Source organism: Eretmochelys imbricata, chromosome 1, assembly GCF_965152235.1.
Source record: "Eretmochelys imbricata isolate rEreImb1 chromosome 1, rEreImb1.hap1, whole genome shotgun sequence".
Classification (NCBI taxonomy): Eukaryota; Metazoa; Chordata; order Testudines; family Cheloniidae; genus Eretmochelys; species Eretmochelys imbricata.
Genome location: NC_135572.1, coordinates 321,344,617 through 321,364,538, shown reverse-complemented (window position 1 = coordinate 321,364,538; position 19,922 = coordinate 321,344,617).

Below are 19,922 nucleotides of genomic sequence, written 5' to 3'. Positions count from 1 at the left end.
CAAGAACGTCTGAGGAACCCCCCCCCCCCACGTTCTTGTTAAACCCTGGATTTGTGCAGGAAATGGCCCACCTTGATTATCATACACATTGTAAGGAGAGTGGTCACTTTAGATAAGCTATTACCAGCAGGAGAGTGGGTTTGTGTGTGGGGAGGTGGGGGGTGAGAAAACCTGGATTTGTGCTGGAAATGGCCCAACTTGATTGTCGTGCACATTGTGGGGAGAGTGATCACTTTGGATGGGCTATTGCCAGCAGGAGAGTGGGGTGGGGGGAGGTATTTTTTCATGCTTTGTGTGTATAAAAGATCTTCTACACTTTCCACGGTATGCATCTGATGAAGTGAGCTGTAGCTCACGAAAGCTTATGCTCAAATAAATTGGTTAGTCTCTAAGGTGCCACAAGTACTCCTTTTCTTTTTACTTATATTTCTCTCACCCACAAAGCTGGAAAATGAGGCATTTGTTTTCTTTGTTTAGCTGCTCCAGTCCCACTTAACAAAATGCATGTTAGACTAGTTTGGCTGCAAAGAAGAATTCTGTGTATACTGGGAACACCACCAGATTCCTGTAAAGCTGCAGAACTGGGCTGACAACAGAATCCAAACATCCTCTGGTCAGTGCAAGCAGAGGCATTCCTCTAATGAATTGGACTTGATGTGATGCAGTATGGATGTCATGGATAATTCAGACCAATGGGGAGAAACAAAATCAAAAACGCTGTTTAAACACCTTCCGTCCCCCCCACCCCTCCCGTCTTGAGGACTCCTGACCAAGGTAACAGCACAATACATATGCTAACAAATTTAAACAAAGCCTTTGTTTAAGTTTGTTAGCATATGTATTGTGCTGTTAAAGCCATTTAAAGAATGAATGCCCTCCCTAACCCCAGAGGAGCAGAGCGCAGCCGCACCCACCCTCCAGATGCGGGGCTAGCCCCAAGTCTTTCCAGTACCCCATATCCGCTAAAAATCGCTTGCTGGTACTGCGTACTGGAGGGTACCGCCCTACTTGCACTCCTGTTTGGCAGATACTGTAGTACAATCTGTGTGTGTATAGTGTTAGATTAACAATATAGAACTGTTTTTTTTTTTAAAAGCCAGGACTCCAGTAAGATTGCTTTACTAAAATTAATGTACTAACAAACAGAGGATGGTAACTTTTAGGGGATGAGTTGGCTACAATGAAACCTGGGGTGGTTAGAGGTAGGCTGGGACTGTCATTGGCTGACTGGAGTAAGTTTGCTTCCTATTCAATTTTCAGCCAATCTATTATATACATCAGGCATACCTAGAACAAATATATGCTTGTGTCTAATTTTATAGTGAGTGCGGGCCCCTCCACAGTACATCCCAGCACCTGATTGCCCTTTTTCCCATTCCAGGCTCTAGCAAAATTATGCCATCAGAACTTTTTTTTTTTTTTTTTTTGGTCAGGGGGGAGAGAGATGTGGTTGATTTGACAGCGTGTGATGAACAGAACCAGCAGCAGGACAAAACTTTCACTTGCCAGAAGCTCAGAGGATTTTAGAGCAAAGGCTGACTCTTTCTAGTAGAGACCTTCCCAAACACCTAAGGCTAAATCTTGCTCTTTTCCCCTTAGTTACTATTACAAATAATGATAATATGCCCAATATTGTTGCATCTGGGTGCAATGACAGGATAGATCAAATGCAAAACAGGCTTTTCCCAATAAGCAGGGGGACATACAGAACAAGCCCATCAAAAGAGCAAATAGCCTTCCCTGAAACGATTAGGAATTACTACTGTGAGAGGTGGTGAGGAAGAGTATTTGCCTGATAAGCACTTCTGTGATATCTGAGAAAGGAATGAACAGTGACACTAACATACATTATGTCCGCCTCTGCCAGATCTTACAGTCAAGTCTCAGCACTTGTGATCAACAGTATACAGCTGCTGGAACATCTAATAGTATCAACATGGATGTCTGACATTGTCTTCTGGTTAAAGGAAATCTATCACTGAGACTAAGATGATGTTAAAATAAAAAAAATGGTACAGAGTTTAAGCATAGAAGTGTCTAGTTATCAGAGAATAAGGTACAGATTATCAAGGGGTGCAAAGTTCAGTTTAGAATCAGATGGCATAAGGAATACATAATCTGCAATATCCCTGATTGGGGTTAAAAGGTTAACGGGTCAAAGTACAGACATTGAGATAGGAGGATATGTTGTTCATATAATGGCTATGTTCAGGTGTGGAGTATAATGAGTGGATACAATGATGAGGATGGATTTACCGTCATTTGGTGAGATTTAATGTTCAGTAAGTTTATGGTTCCAGTTCATATGGTCCAATGGAAAAAGTCTCTCAGTCCCTTTCTCGTAACTGATGCACGATGTCGTTCCAGCTCAGACCTCCTGGTACTGTCAGTGGCCGGTGATGTGTTCAATGTTGATGTCCCTGGACCATCGGATGGTGTCCGAGACCATGAGGTACCGCATGAGCTGTGCATAGCATCGACCGATCCCACAGGTCTGCAGCACACGTTCATTGCAGGGGTCCCAGGCACCTAGGGCTCCGACGATCAGGGCACCCATCTGCACCTCATAGCCCTTCACTCTCAGGGTGTCCGCCAGGGGGGCATATTTTTCCAGCTAATGAGCTCGGGCTTTGCGGAAGGCCGGGGTCCTGTTCTCAAAGGAGACCGTGACGTCGACGAGGAGGATCTTTTTCTGGGCCTCGTCGGTGACTACCACGTCAGGTCGCAACTGGCTGTCAGTTCCGGGGAGGGCGCAGTTCACAGCGACCTCCCCCAGGCGCGGTGCAGTGGCTTTCACCAGGCAGTGCTACTGTTATATCTTAGCCCAGTCCTAAACTAGATTGATTGGGGATAATAAAAAAAAAAAGAGTGATCTTAGCTGTGACTGGCATTGGCACATTACTTAATGATTTGCATTACAGTAGTTGCAGCTGTGAGGGAATCAGGTCCCATGACCCAACGTGTTGTATAAACGTGAAACAAAAAAACAGCCTCTACGCCTAGAATTTATAATCTTGGGGCATATCTACACTCTAACTGGTGGTGTGATTGCAGCATGTTTAGACATACCCAAGCTAGCTTTGATTTAGCTAGTGTGACTACATAGCAGCAAAGCCATAGTAACATGGGTGTCAGCTCAGGTTGTAAAAGCTTGCCCAGAGCCCTTGGTACTTAGTCAGCAGCTGGCGTGCACTGAAGCCTATGCTGCTGTGGCTTCATTGCTGCCGCTGTTGCGCTAGCTAGGCTCTGTCTACATATGCGGCAATCACACCACCGATTGTGGTGTAGACATACCCATGATTGTATAATGACAAGCCACAATAAGTGGATAAAACAAACATCAGTGCTGAAAGCAGGAGAAGGATGTAACCATGAAATAAGGTTTGCATGGTAAGTACGAGTCACATGTGCTGTTTGAAAGGATCTAAATACAGTCCAAAAACAAGGCCTGTCAATAGTAAGATGGGGGCATTTCCAGTTCTAAAAAGTAACATATTAACTGTGTGAACATCACCACCACCTTCTCAATGCCCTTCTCCAGAAAGGGAAGGTTTGCAAATGGGCAATAGGTGGCAAGGTTCTTATTGTCAAAAAATGTATTTATTTTTAAAAGGGCCAGACCCACAGCCTGTTGGAAGGTTGCCAGCAGTGCAGAGGCACAAGAGAAGATTGGGTCATGGGATAAGTACAGGAGCTCTTATATGCCGCCCCCCAGTTGCTGCTAATTTAGTTTGCACCGTATTTCACCCATAGGGACAAGCTGTGCCAGAGGAAGGCTCATCCCTGGCCCTACAGGATGGCTGCAGGGAGATTAACTCTGCTCACGTTGTGGGGTTCTGCTGGGGATGATAACTATAAATTCTGGTCAGGACTCAGTAGTAGCCCCACCAGCCCAGGCCTGGGAGAGGTGCTGAATCAGTATATTTCACAGCCACACCCACTCCTGGGATATCCTTACCCACTTTGTGTGCTAACCTGTCAACTCTGGAGCCGGGGTTGGGTGGGGTGGGGTAAGGAGAGAGAGAGAGAGGAGATGGGGTATTTTCAGGTATTTTACCCTGCTGCACCCACAATCGAGGCAACCAGCAGCATGAGTTCTGCCAGTGGAAATGAGGTGATTCTAACTCAGAAGGAAAAGCAAACCCCTCCCAGCCCAGCTGCTTAAATGATAGATTATGTATATTTCCAGTCAGAACAAATTAAAAGTGCACATGATTCTTACTGTCTACTTAGTTACGTGCTTTTAATGAGGAGATTTATTAACACTGCCTCTGCAGGCTGTAGTTCTATTGCCCATATTCTCACGTTTTGCGATAAAAACAGTTCAGTAAATATAAAATAAGGCTCTGTCTTGTTGCATCATTAAAGGGTATTTCCTAGGTGTAAATTGATTTGTTTCTTAAAACAGCTTCCTCTCCCCACTTTAATTAGGCACATTCATAATACTCCTTCTAGTCTACTTTTTTTTAAAAAGCATGTTTTTTTTTTTAATCAGTAGAACTTGGTTTGTCTGAAGGAAATAGAATTATTTCATTCACTATTTCTCCTTATTTAAAAAACTAAACGAATTATTTCATTCACTATTTCTCCTTATTTAAAAAACTAAACAAAAATCATTTTTTTTCTGCTGAAAAATCCTTTTCATGCTGTTCTCTTCATGGTTGTCTTCACACCCTTCCATGCCTGAAATGCTGCCCAGAGTTTTGGTTTTGCTATTATTGTGACTTCTTGGCTAGGTCCTTGCATTCAGACTGGTTATGTAAAGCACTGAGTACATTTTTGGTCACTAAATAAATAACAGTTTCAACACTAAGTGAAATGGAATAAACATCAGCCAGTTGAATTCTTTTCATGAATTTGCATTTTACAAGTCAATCAATTTGGATGTTACAGTGAGAACTTACGGCTGACCTATAGCTGTTTATCTACTGTTTTGTTGGTAGGAAAAGCAGAGGAAATAAAACCAGTAGGATGGGGTGGTATGTTAACTGTCATGACTGATAAACACACTTGTCTGTAACCTGACTCACATATCCACTATCCTCTCTTCTTTCAAATCCTGCCTTAGGACCCTCATGCACAGCAATGCCTAAATGAAACTGCCAACTGATAAATGGATGGGTAGAAGCCTGAGGTGTTATTTACGTAAATTATTTGGCATTATGGAGTTATGCATATCGCTGGCTTATGCAACCAACCATGCTTACTAGTGTGCCACTCATCCTCTCTTCCCTGATCCCCTTGTTTTGTTATTTCACTCATTTTTCATGTTTGTTTTAACTAGACTGGAAGCTGGACCAGGCAGGAGCCTGTCATATTATCTGTGTACAGTGCCTTGCACAATGGGGGCTCAATCCTGACTGGACTACTGTAAAATAAATGGTGATACTAGGCCAGTACTAATCTACTGCACGCTGCTAGAAAGCACTGTAAAGAATGAGGTACTGCTGATCACAGGCTGCCAACTACACCACATTATGTGGCCGTTTTCAATCACTAGAGACTAGATAGAGATCAGTTTTCAGAGCAGCCGTGTTAGTCTGTATCCAGAAAAAGAACAGGAGTACTTGTGGCACCTTAGAAACTAACAAATTTATTTGAGCATAAGCTTTCGTGGGCTACAGCACACTTCATCGGATACATAGAATAGAACATATAGTAAGAAGATATATATATATATATATATACACACACACACACACACAGATAAGTTGGAAGTTGCCATTCAAACTGTGAGAGGCTAATTTAGTTAAGATGAGCTATTATCAGCAGGAGGAAAAAAATAGTTTTTTTTTCTCCTGCTGATAATAGCTCATCTTAACTAATTAGCCTCTTACAATTTGTATAGTAACTTCCAACTTATCTATCTATCTATCTTTTTACTATATGTTCCATTCTATGCATCTGATGAAGTGGATTGTAGCCCACAAAAGCGTATGCTCAAATAAATTTGTTATTCTCTGTCAAGGTTCCTTCCCCACTCTGAATTCTAGGGTACAGATGTGGGGACCTGCATGAAAACCTCCTAAGCTTACTTTTACCAGCTTAGGTTAAAACTTCCCCAAGATACAAACTATTTTACCCTTTGCCCTTGGACTTCCACTGCCACCACCAAACTTTATCTGGGTTCCTGAGAAAACGTTGTTTGGAAACGTCTTTCCCCCCCCCAAATCCTCCCAACCCTTGCACCCCACGTCCTGGGGAAGGTTTGGTAAAAATCCTCACCAATTTGCATAGGTGACCACAGACCCAAACCCTTGGATCTTAAGGACAATGAAAAAGCATTCAGTTTTCTTACAAGAAGACTATTAATAGAAGTAAAAAAGAATCACCTCTGTAAAATCAGGATGGTAAATACCTTACAGGGTAATCAGATTAAAGACAGAGAATCCCTCTAGGCAAAACCTTAAGTTACAAAAAAGACACACAGACAGGAATATTCATTCTATTCAGCACAGCTATTTTCTCAGCCATTTAAAGAAATCATAATCTAACACCTACCTAGCTAGATTACTTACTAAGTTCTAAGACTCCATTCCTGTTCTGTCCCCGGCCAAAACATCATACAGACAGACACAGACCCTTTGTTTTTCTCCCTCCTCCCAACTTGTGAAAGTATCTTGTCTCCTCATTGGTCATTTTGGTCAGGTGCCAGCGAGGTTACCTTTAGTTTCTTAACCCTTTACAGATGAAAGGATTTTTCCTCTGGCCAGGAGGGATTTTAAAGGTGATTACCCTTCCCTTTATATTTATGACAGTCTCTAAGGTGCAACAAGTACTCCTGTTCTTTTTTTTTGGTAGAGACCACTACACTCATTTCACTTTTGCTTTAGTTCAGATCTGTAATTAAAAAGCTAGGAATTCTAACTGACTAAAGCCCCAATCCTGCCAACAAGTTATTTTGACAATAATTGAAGCCAGTGGGTCTACATGAATGTAAAATTAACCATGTGCATGTTTGTGGGATTGAGGCCTAATTTAACAGTTTTGCTTGTTATAGAGCCTTACAGTACAACAGATTGGACATCTGGTGGGTTAGAAATTCAGACACCTCCCAGTGTATCCACGCTTTTTAGTGGAAACAGTATAGACAGTTTTATGAATGTTACTTTGATATTTTATATTACAGGAGAACACAAGGTCACCGGCATCTGCACTCCTGCAGTTCTCCATCCTTCTTGATGCTAGTCACATAAAAATCCTTACATTTTCATCTTCACTACTTACACAGAACCCATTTAGTAATGCACATTGCACACTGTGTTAAAAACCAACATTACAACCTCATAAATGAGCCACACTTGGTTTGACCACTCCGTTAGGAAGTGCTGCTTTTTCAAGAGAAAGAGTCAGGCTTAACGAATAGCAATGTGCTTATGAGTGCTAGCTGCTCGGTTCACATGGAGCACCTTGCAGCAACAAACACTGCTGTTGCTCCTACCCCTGCTGAGAGAAATAGAGGTGCTGTAATTAGCACTTAGATTCCTAATAAGATTGACACTGTGAGGGTGGCTAGATTGAAAGATTTGCTGCTACTAAAAAAAGGATAGAATTTATCCGGGGAACAGCCATCAGGTTTTGTGCTACAAGCCTAGGTATAAACAACTTTTCCAGAATGGAATGAAATGAAAAATACAAACAAAACCCAAAGATGCAGTAGAACCACAGAGTTATGAACACCTCAGAAACGGAGGTTTTTCGTAACTCTGAAATGTTCATAACTCTGAACAAAACTTTAGGGTTGTTCTTTCAAAAATTTACAACTGAACGTTGGCTGAAGACAGCTTTGAAACTTTACTATGCAGAAGAAAAATACCACTTTTAACCATCTTAATTTAAATGAAACAAGCACAGAAACAGTTTCCTTACCTTGTCAAATCTTTTTTTAAAAAACGTTCTTCATTTTTTAGTAGTTTATGTTTAAACACAATATTTGCTTTTTTTTGTCTCTGTCGCCTGATTGCGTACTTCCTGTTCCAAATGAGGTGTGTAGTTGACCTGTCAGTCCATAACTCTGATGTTCATAACTTTGAGGTTCTACTGTATTTGTATCACCAGCAAATTTTTCAGAGATTCATGAGTGGAGCCTGCGATTTCTAATATTGCAAAGGATATTAAGATAATCTTTGACTGAAGTTAAACATGCCCCAAGTGAAGGTACTTTCTTCATAGTCATCTTTGACAGCTTCTGAGAATTAGAGGAGTGTGTGTGTTCTTTTGATCTAAAAATATGCAGGAAGGAAGTGGTTTTTTTACACTGAATGCTCTTCAACAACTTCAAGGAAAGGGTGGAAACTGATCATTGACCTCAACGAATTGAAGATAACTTTTTCTAGTAAATGTTGTACTGTATCCTTAAAAGTTTTTGCAAAAGTGTGAATAAGCCTGATCCTGTGAGGTGCTGAGTTCCCCTTCTGCCATCATCTCCTTAATCCCATGCAGTAGTTTTAAAAAAATGGAGATGCCATTTACGTTATGGGGGACTTTATACTGGGAAGCACTGACTGAAAAAGATTTGGAGGTTGTAGTGGATAGTGAGCTCTCAGCGCGACGCTGTGGCCACAAGGGCTAATGTGATCCTTGGATGCATAAATAAGAATCTTGAATAGGGGTAGAAAGGTTACTTTACCACATACTTTACCACTGGTACAACTGCTGCTAGAATATCCTGTCCAGTTCTGGTGTCCACAAGTCAAAAAGGGTGTTGACAAATTGGAGAGGACTCAGAGAAAAGCTAGGTGAATGATTAAGGGATTAGCAAACATACCTTAGAGTGATAGAGTCAAAGAGCTCAACCTATTTAGTTTAACAAAGAGAAGGTTAAGAGGTGACTTGATTACAGTCTATAAGTACCTACATGGGAAAAAAACATTCGGCAATGGGCTCTTCAATCTAGCAGAGAATGGTATAAAATTACCTGATGGCTGGAAGTTAAAGCTAGACATATTCAGACTGGAAATAAGACGTAAACTTTTAACAGTCAGAGTCATTAACCAGTGGAACAACTTACCGAAGGTCATGTTGGATTTTCCATCACTGACCATTTTAAAATCAAGATTGGATGTTTGTCTAAAAGATATGCTTTAGGAATTATTTGGGGTAAGTTCTATGGCCTGTGTGATACAAGAGATCAGACAAGGTGGTCACAATGGTCCCTTCTGGCCTTGGAATCTGTGAATCCATAATAAGATTTTTAAAACTATTTTATCAAGTAATTGGGTCTCTGACCCATAGCTGCATAATGCGCTTTTCATATTTTACAGTTTTGTGGAGTGTAGTTTCCCTACTTTGATTCTGTTCTGCTACCAATTCCAAAATGCATCAGCAGCCAAGTACATTTCTTCTGATATTTAACCTTTTTCTACATTCTCCTGTGAGGAGAGCACTCTGAGGATTATGGTACAAGATACAATGATATGCGTTTCCTCATCAGTCCCCACAACTTTACTTCCTACTAGTGTGTCTGTAATTTAGCGATTTCTCTAGTTAATGTGTACTTTTGCTTTGGATATGGTACATGAATTTCAGATTTATTTATAACTCTTGGGGCTTGGGGGTTTATGCTCTACTATGGTCCTTCGGGTGCCAGTCAGGTGGATAGCTCCAAAGTATCAAAATATTAGAAGAAATGTATACTGGGCTTGTCAAGGTTCCTCCCCCACTCTGAACTCTAGGGTACAGATGTGGGGACCTGCATGAAAAACCTCCTAAGCTTATCTTTACCAGCTTAGGTCAAAACTTCCCCAAGGTACAAAATATTCCCCCCGTTGTCCTTGGACTGGCCGCTACCACCACCAAACTAATACTGGTTACTGGGGAAGAGCTGTTTGGACGCGTCCTTCCCCCCAAAATACTTCCCAAAACCTTGCACCCCACTTCCTAGACAAGGTTTGGTAAAAAGCCTCACCAATTTGCCTAGGTGACTACAGACCCAGACCCTTGGATCTTAAGAACAATGAACAATCCTCCCAACACTTGCACCCCCCCTTTCCTGGGAAATGTTGGATAAAAAGCCTCACCAATTTACATAGGTGACCACAGACCCAAACCCTTGGATCTGAGAACAATGAAAAAGCATTCAGTTTCGTACAAGAAGACTTTTAATAAAAATAGAAGTAAATAGAAATAAAGAAATCCCCCCTGTAAAATCAGGATGGTAGATATCTTACAGGGTAATTAGATTCAAAAACATAGAGAACCCCTCTAGGCAAAACCTTAAGTTACAAAAAAGATACACAGACAGAAATAGTTATTCTATTCAGCACAATTCTTTTCTCAGCCATTTAAAGAAATTATAATCTAACACATACCTAGCTAGATTACTTACTAAAAGTTCTAAGACTCCATTCCTGGTCTATCCCCGGCAAAGACCCAGCATACAGACAGACACAGACCCTTTGTTTCTCTCCCTCCTCCCAGCTTTTGAAAGTATCTTGTCTCCTCATTGGTCATTTTGGTCAGGTGCCAGCGAGGTTACCTTTAGCTTCTTAACCCTTTACAGGTGAGAGGAGCTTTCCCCTGGCCAGGACGGATTTCAAAGGGGTTTACCCTTCCCTTTATATTTATGACACGCCCCCCAAATCTCAGCTAGGGTGAAACACTGGCTGGGATTTCTTCCTGGAGTTCTAGGAAAAACAGAGTTAATAAGACACATGCATCTCTAAATATACTACCAAGTACATAAAGACTAACAATATTTTCCACATCTCAAGGACGATTTTAACCAGTTGATTCTGGGAAACTTTCACGGGAGAGTGCATCAGCCACTTTGTTAGAAGCTCCTGAGATGTGTTGGATGTCGAAATCAAAATCTTGGAGAGCTAAACTCCACCGAAGAAGTTTTTTGTTAGTTTCCTTGACGGTGTGAAGCCACTTCAGTGCAGCATGGTCGGTTTGCAGGTGGAAACGCCGTCCCCAAACATATGGGCGTAGCTTTTCCAGAGCATAGACAATGGCGTAACATTCTTTTTCAGTGACTGACCAGTTGCTTTCCCTCTCAGACAGTTTTTTGCTGAGAAACACTACAGGGTGGAATTCTTGATCAGGTCCTTTCTGCATTAAAACTGCTCCCACACCAAGCTCGGACGCATCTGTGATTACTAGGAACGGTTTGTCAAAGTCTGGGGCCCTTAGTACAGGGTCAGACATGAGTGTCGCTTTAAGCTTGTTAAAGGCCTTCTGACACTTTTCGGTCCACTGAACAGCATTTGGCTGTTTCTTTTTGGTTAGGTCTGTCAGTGGGGCAGTGATTTGGCTGTAGTGCGGTACAAATCGTCTGTAATAACCGGCCAAGCCTAAGAAGGATTGAACCTGTTTCTTTGACTTTGGGACAGGCCACTTTTGGATAGCATCCACTTTGGCCTGTAGGGGGCTGATAGTTCCTTGACCCACCTGGTGTCCAAGGGAAGTCACTCTGTTTAGGCCTATTTGACACTTCTTAGCCTTAACAGTTAGTCCTGCCTCCCTTATGCGCTCAAGGACTTTTTGTAGATGTTCCAGGTGGTCTGCCCAGGAATCCGAAAATATGGCCACGTCGTCAAGGTAGGCTACTGCATATTCTCCTAATCCCGCTAGGAGACCATCTACAAGTCTTTGGAAAGTGGCGGGTGCATTTCGCAGCCCGAAAGGGAGTACATTAAATTCATACAGCCCGAGATGTGTGATGAAGGCTGACCTTTCCTTGGCAGATTCATCTAGCGGTACCTGCCAGTACCCCTTGGTTAAGTCCAAGGTAGAGATGAACTGGGCCCGTCCCAGTTTCTCTAATAGTTCATCTGTGCGGGGCATTGGATAGTTGTCTGGGCGAGTTACAGCATTTAGCTTACGGTAGTCCACGCAAAAACGTATTTCCCCATCTGGTTTGGGAACTAGAACCACTGGAGATGCCCATGCACTTTCAGAGGGGCGGATTACACCCATCTGTAACATATCCTGGATCTCCCGTTCTATAGCAGTTTTAGCTTGAGGAGACACCCGGTAAGGTTGGACCCTAATTGGGTGAGCATTACCTGTGTCAATGGAGTGGTATGCCTGTTCAGTCAGTCCTGGGGTGGCTGAGAACGTTGGCGTGTAGCTAGCGCACAGCTCCTGGATCTGCTGTCGCTGCATACGCCCAAGGGTCATGGAGAGGTTCACCTCTTCCACACCACCAGCACATTTCCCTTCGTAGTAGACACCTTCAGGCCACTCAGCGTCGTCTCCTCCCTGGGCTGTAAACTGACAAACCTTTAATTCTCTGGAATAAAAGGGCTTTAGAGAATTAATATGGTACACCTTAGGCTTTCGGTTGGAGGTGGGGAATGCTATGAGATAATTAACAGCTCCCAGGCGCTCCTGGACCATGAATGGCCCTTCCCACGATGCTTCCATTTTATGGGCCTGGAGCGCCTTTAAGACCATGACCTGGTCTCCTACTTTGAAGGAACGCTCTCTGGCATGTTTATCATACCAGGCTTTTTGCTCTTTTTGAGCATCCTGTAAGTTTTCTCTAGCAAGGGCTAAAGAGGTTCGGAGGGTGTTTTGTAGGTTGGTTACAAAGTCCAGAATGTTAGTTCCTGGAGAAGGTGTAAATCCCTCCCATTGCTGCTTCACCAACTGCAATGGCCCCTTAACCTCACGGCCATATACAAGTTCAAATGGGGAAAACCCTAAACTGGGATGTGGTACAGCTCTGTAGGCAAAGAGCAACTGCTGCAATACTAGGTCCCAATCATTGGAGTGCTCATTTACGAATTTACGTATCATGGCCCCCAAAGTTCCATTAAACTTCTCCACCATGCCATTTGTTTGATGGTGGTAAGGAGTGGCAACCAAGTGATTTACCCCATGAGCTTCCCAAAGGTTTTTCATAGTTCCTGCCAGGAAATTAGTCCCTGCATCTGTGAGGATGTCGGAGGGCCAACCTACCCTGGCAAAAATGTCTGCTAGTGCCTGGCACACACTTTTAGCCCTGGTGTTGCTTAGAGCTACTGCTTCCGGCCATCGGGTGGCAAAATCCATGAAAGTCAGTATGTACTGCTTTCCTCTGGGTGTCTTTTTCGGAAAAGGACCCAGAATATCCACAGCTACTCGCTGAAATGGAACTTCAATGATGGGGAGTGGTTGTAGAGGGGCTTTGACCTGGTCTTGGGGTTTTCCCACTCTTTGGCACACCTCACAAGACTGGACATAGGTAGAAACATCCTTGCCCATTCCCTCCCAGTGGAATGACCCCCCCAAACGGTCTTTGGTCCTGTTCACCCCAGCATGGCCACTAGGGTGATCGTGGGCTAAGCTCAAGAGCTTGGCCCGGTATTTAGTTGGAACTACCAACTGTCTCTGAGGATGCCAGTCTTCCTGGTGTCCACCAGAAAGAGTTTCCTTGTATAAAAGTCCTCTTTCTACAACAAACCTGGATCGATTAGAAGAGCTGAGGGGCGGTGGGTTGCTCCGTGCCGCCGTCCAAGCTCTCTGGAGGCTTTCATCTGCTTCCTGTTCGGTCTGGAACTGTTCCCTTGATGCTGGGGACATCAGTTCCTCATGGGATTGTGGACCTAGGCTTGGTCCCTCTGGAAGCAATATAGGGGATGGAGCTGTTTCTGTTGACTGTGAACCGCTCTCCGCTGGTGCACTATGTTGGGATTCAGGCTCCGGTTGAGCCTCTTGTGTAGGGTTATCAGCTGCTGCCAGTTCAGGTTCGGTGGGGCCCTCTGGTGTTGAGGTTGCAAGTACTGGATTCAGTGCTGACACGGGGTCTGGTGTTGGTTGTTCGGCTGGTTCCGGTTCTGGGACTGGTTCCGTCTGGGTCTCTGGGACTGGATCCACTACTGCTGTTGCAGACATTGGCCTGGGGTCCAGGTGCATCACCTCTGACCGTGTCCTGATAGAAGTTTCCGGAACAGAGCTAGGCCTCACGGCTTGTTTAGCCTGGCTGCGGGTGACCGTTCCCACCCTCTTGGCCTGCTTCACATGCTTGGCCAAGTCTTCCCCCAACAGCATGGGGATGGGATAATCATCATAGACTGCAAAAGTCCACATTCCTGACCAGCCCTTGTACTGGACAGGCAACTTGGCTGTAGGCAAATTGAAAGAGTTGGACTTGAAGGGTTGAATCGTCACTTGGATCTCTGGGTTGATTAAATTGGGGTCCACTAAGGAAGCATGGATAGCTGACACTTGTGCTCCGGTGTCCCTCCACGCGGTGACCTTCTTCCCGCCCACACTCACAGTTTCCCTCCGCTCCAAGGGTATCTGGGAGGTATCTGGGCCTGTGGACCTCTGGTGTGATTCCGGTGCAATGAACTGTAATCGGTTGGGGTTCTTGGGGCAGTTGGCCTTTACATGCCCCAGCTCGTTACATTTAAAACATCGTCCAGCTGATGGGTCACTGGGGCGAGGAGGGTTGCTGGAGAACGGGGTGGTGGGACGATAAGGGGTCTGGAGGGTTCTTTGGGAGGTAGGTGGGGCTTTGGGCGGCCCCCGGTAATAGGGTGTGGTCTAGGGTGGTCCCTTCTGGTCTCTGCTCCAACTGCGACCAGTTTTCTTCTTCTCTGCCACCTCCACCCATCTGGCTCCAATCTCTCCTGCCTCGATTACAGTTTTGGGTTTCCCATCTAGGATGTATCTTTCTATTTCCTCAGGAACACCCTCTAAGAATTGTTGCATTTGCATTAGGAAGGGCAAATTTACTGGAGAGTCAACACTTGCTCCTGATATCCAGGCATCCCAATGTTTCACAATGTGGTAGGCATGTCGGGTAAATGACATGTCTGGTTTCCACCTTAGGGCTCTGAACCTCCGACGAGACTGCTCGGGTGTTATCCCCATTCTGACTCTCGCCTTGGATTTAAACAGTTCATACTTGTTCATGTGTTCTTTAGGCATTTCAGCTGCCACCTCAGCTAAGGGTCCACTGAGCTGCGGCCTCAGCTCTACCATGTATTGGTCAGTAGAGATGTTGTACCCAAGGCAGGCCCTTTCGAAGTTTTCTAAGAAGGCCTCAGTATCATCACCTGCCTTGTAGGTGGGGAACTTTCTGGGATGGGAAGTGGTACTTGGAGAAGGATTGCTCGGGTTTGTTGGGATATTCCGCTGAGCCTTTATCTTCTCCACCTCCTCCACATGCTTCCTCTCTTTTTTCTTCTCCTCCAGTTCTTTGGCCCTTGCTTCCATTTCTTTGTCCCTTGCTTCCATTTTCAGCCGCATGAGTTCTATCTGTCTTTCATGTTCCCTTTGTTTTTCCGCAGCCTGAAATCTCGCTAATTCCAGCTTTTGTCGAGCCGTGGATTTTGTCATTCTAACCTCTCTGTTTTTAACTAACTTTACACCCAAGGTTTAGAAATAAACAAACAAAACTTGGCTGTAAAATTTTGCTGTGCTGGAGTAGAATACCTATTCTCTGATAGTGATTGTCAGCCTACAGAAAAAGACAATTCCCTTGTCTCTGCTCTGGGCCCAAATCAAAGCAAAAAACCTCCAACTACTTGGAAACCTGCTTACCAGCAGCCCAAAGGAAAAAAAAATTCCTTTTCAAACCTGTGCTCCTTGTAAAACAAAAAAATCAAAATCCTAAAAAAAAAAACCCTGCCACTTTTGTCTCCAGGCAAATGGGTAGAACACACACCCCCTATTTACTTTTAGGAAGAAAAGGGAAAAAAAAGAACTCTGGGTTGGAAGACTGTGAATTTCCCTGCAGGAGTTAAGTACCCTGCCTCCAGGCAAAGAAAACCTGCAATTCACAGAGATAATCCCCTTTTGTCTCTGCTTGGCCACAAAGCAGAGAAAAACCAAGCTGCTTTCAGTTTCAGCTGCTTTCTGGACTTCCTTTCCAAAGGAAAAAAAAATTTCCTTTTTAAAATCTGTATTTCTAGTTCAAAAAATCTCAACTGGATCTCAAAATGATTTCAGGTTAATCCCACCACTATGCCACCATGTCAAGGTTCCTCCCCCACTCTGAACTCTAGGGTACAGATGTGGGGACCTGCATGAAAAACCTCCTAAGCTTATCTTTACCAGCTTAGGTCAAAACTTCCCCAAGGTACAAAATATTCCCCCCGTTGTCCTTGGACTGGCCGCTACCACCACCAAACTAATACTGGTTACTGGGGAAGAGCTGTTTGGACGCGTCCTTCCCCCCAAAATACTTCCCAAAACCTTGCACCCCACTTCCTGGACAAGGTTTGGTAAAAAGCCTCACCAATTTGCCTAGGTGACTACAGACCCAGACCCTTGGATCTTAAGAACAATGAACAATCCTCCCAACACTTGCACCCCCCCTTTCCTGGGAAATGTTGGATAAAAAGCCTCACCAATTTGCATAGGTGACCACAGACCCAAACCCTTGGATCTGAGAACAATGAAAAAGCATTCAGTTTTTTACAAGATGACTTTTAACAAAAAATAGAAGTAAATAGAAATAAAGAAATCCCCCCTGTAAAATCAGGATGGTAGATATCTTACAGGGTAATTAGATTCAAAAACATAGAGAACCCCTCTAGGCAAAACCTTAAGTTACAAAAAAGATACAGACAGAAATAGTTATTCTATTCAGCACAATTCTTTTCTCAGCCATTTAAAGAAATTATAATCTAACACATACCTAGCTAGATTACTTACTAAAAGTTCTAAGACTCCATTCCTGGTCTATCCCCGGCAAAGACCCAGCATACAGACAGACACAGACCCTTTGTTTCTCTCCCTCCTCCCAGCTTTTGAAAGTATCTTGTCTCCTCATTGGTCATTTTGGTCAGGTGCCAGCGAGGTTACCTTTAGCTTCTTAACCCTTTACAGGTGAGAGGAGCTTTCCCCTGGCCAGGAGGGATTTCAAAGGGGTTTACCCTTCCCTTTATATTTATGACAGGGCTGCTAATGCATATGGCACAGTAGTCAAGTGCTATGTACAAGACATTCAAGAAAAGCTTTATTAATTGGCATTGCATTTAAAATGGATTAGAGTTAGAAATTTGATAATGGAGGGCTCTTCAGTCTAGCAGGCATAGCAAGATCCATTAACTGAAAATTGAAGCTATTCAAATTCACATTGGAAATAAGATGCACATTTTTAACAGTGAAGGTAATTAACCATTGGAATAATTTACCAAGGATTTTGGTGGATTCTCCATCACTGGAAATTTTAAAATCAAGATTGGATGATTTTCTAAAAGACAATCTCTAGTTCAACCAGAGATATACAGCAGGTCAAATTAGATTATTACGATTGTCTTTTCTGGCCTTAAAATCTAGGAATATGAAATTCTTTACAAAAATACACACACTATGTACAAAGAACATATTAAAATGTGGTTGTAATAACCTGACTAAGCAAAATGTGAGGATCTTAAAGAACATACATACTCTAACACACTCCACTACTGCAAATTCTATTAATATAACTTGGAGCCAAACAAGCAATTTCCTCATAAAATGAAGTTTTTAGTAAAAGTACCAAACCAAACCAAATAAAATCTTCACCAGTTTATGTGTGGTTTTTTGGTTAAATGCCTTGTAGGTCTATTAGGCATGAAGAGACTTGCTCCTAAAATGCTTACCTACATTAAAACAGCCTATTTTGGCTAGGCTGACAAATGATTTCTTCACCTGCATTCAAATGATAAGCATTTCTAGCAATACATTTCCCACATATTCACTTCAAGGGGGTAACTCCCTTTCAATTACCCTGTCCTGCCAGTGTAAATTGATAAACTTATCACATTACCATAGCATAGGAGAATCTCTGACCTAAAACTGGAAAATATTTTGATTATTGGGATTTAAGTGAATTCATAAAAAAGGCCCTTAGTACCCTTCTATGAAATATCTCCCAGAACTTGAAAAGTCTGGGAAAAGAAGGTTGCCCCCTGATTTCCATTTATTTAGGCATTCAGGTGAGATAATGACATTTTATGGCTTGTGATTGTATTTCAGTAGAAATAACTGAGCTCATATTAGCCTATACTTAGGGTATGCATACACAACAGCTTGGAGATGTAATTCCCAGAGTGGCTAGACAGACATGCACTAGCTCTGCTTGAGCTAGCATGCTAATGTCACAGATCTACAGGACTGGTGCTATGCCCCCAACTTTGGAAGAGTCTCTAGAAGGAACCCCTTCAGTGTGCGAGATCCTCTAGAGGGTCTCACTCTTCCTCCAGGGTAAGCCAGGTGGCTTCATTGCCTCCTTAGACTGGACCTCTGGGTCTTCAGCACTCCCGCTTCACACCGTGAGCTCTGTTTACTGCGTCCAACTGAGATAGACTCCTGGTAGAGACTTGTGCATTCTTCAGGGATTAATGCACCTCAGCAAACATTTGCAGTGACACTCAAGCAGCACTGACAAAACAGTAGGGTTTATTAGTCAAGTGGAACACAGCATAAGAAGTCCTCAGGTTAGCAGAGGGAACTGAAGGTCAAAGCATAGACCATTCTGGTTAGCCCAGCCAAGCTCTGTCTGTCTCTCTCTCAGGGCTGTGTCTACATTAGAGACCTTACAGTGGCACACCTGTACCGATGCAGATACGCTGCTGTGAGGTCTCCTGTGTAGCCTCTCTATGCTCTCCCATTGGTATAATTAAACCACCCCCAACATGCGGCGTTAACTATGTCAGTGGGAGAGCGTCTCCCGCTGACATAGTGCTGTCTGCACTGGTGCTTGTTGGTGTAGCTTACGTTGGTCAGGGGGGTGGTTTTTCATACCCCCCTTAGGTGACATAAGTTTTACTGACAAAAGTGCTAGTGTAGACATAGCCTAAGTCTGACTTCCTTGATCAGACTCCAGATGACAGCCCGGACTTCAGCATTCAGGGAATTATGCTCACCTTCCCTGCTGAGGGGTGGGAGAATCTAGCCTGGAGACTGGCTTTGCCATGGTTTTCACAGATTCTCCACTGAGATGGGGTCAGCCTCAGCCAGACTTTTTCCAATGATCCATTTAGTCTCAGCCAGCTAGGCAATATTCATACCTGTGTCTCTTAGCCTGCCCTGAGAGCAAACAGTCCTTTTCTAATAAGGCAGCTTATAGGGGAAACTGAAGCATACACAGGATTCATAAAATTATAACAGAAAATTCCCATGTCATCACAGCTAAAAATAACACTGAAGCTGCAACAACCCCAATCAACCCCCTGGGTACATACTTGGGTGGCTAGCCTGAGTTGCCATCAGTGCCGCTGTCTTCAAATTGCTATTTTTACCACACTAGGTTGAGCAGAGCTAGCACATGTCAGTCTACCTGTGCTGGAAAGAGCCCTCCCAGGTGCTGTGTAAACATACCCTAAACTATATCACACCCTGGCATATAACTGCAACTGTGAACTTACTGTCATTCTTTGACAGGGTTACTTACCTCAAGCACTTTGGAGGATAGGATTAGAATTCGAAACAACCTTGATAAACTGGAGAATTGGTCTGAATTCAACAAGATGAAATTCATTAAAGATAAGTGCAGAATACTTTACTTAGGAAGGAAAAGTCAAATGCACAACTACAAAATGGGGAATAACTGGCTAGGTGGTAGATCAATTACATGATATTTCTATTTCTGGAGATGAACTGATCATGATTTTTTCATTATACAGTCAGGGCAGTCCTTTAGGGTGGCTTACACAAAATTCACGATTCCTAGGAAATCTGACTGATTTAATCAATGTGAAATCATAAGAAATCACTCAGTGGCCACTACGGACCTGATCCAAAGTCTACTGAAGTTAATGGAAAGACTCCCATTGCCTTCAATAGACTTTGTATTGCCTTCAGTAGTCTTTGATTGATACACACAATTTTCAAATGAAAAAAAGCATGAAGACAAACTATTCCCATGGTCAGGTTTTACTGAGTCTCAGTTGGCTTAACACAAGCACTAGCTTTGTTCATTAATCAGTAAAGTTAAAGTTCTCACAAATAAGACTATATTGCTGCATCTGAATATTCACCATGAAGTGAATACTTAT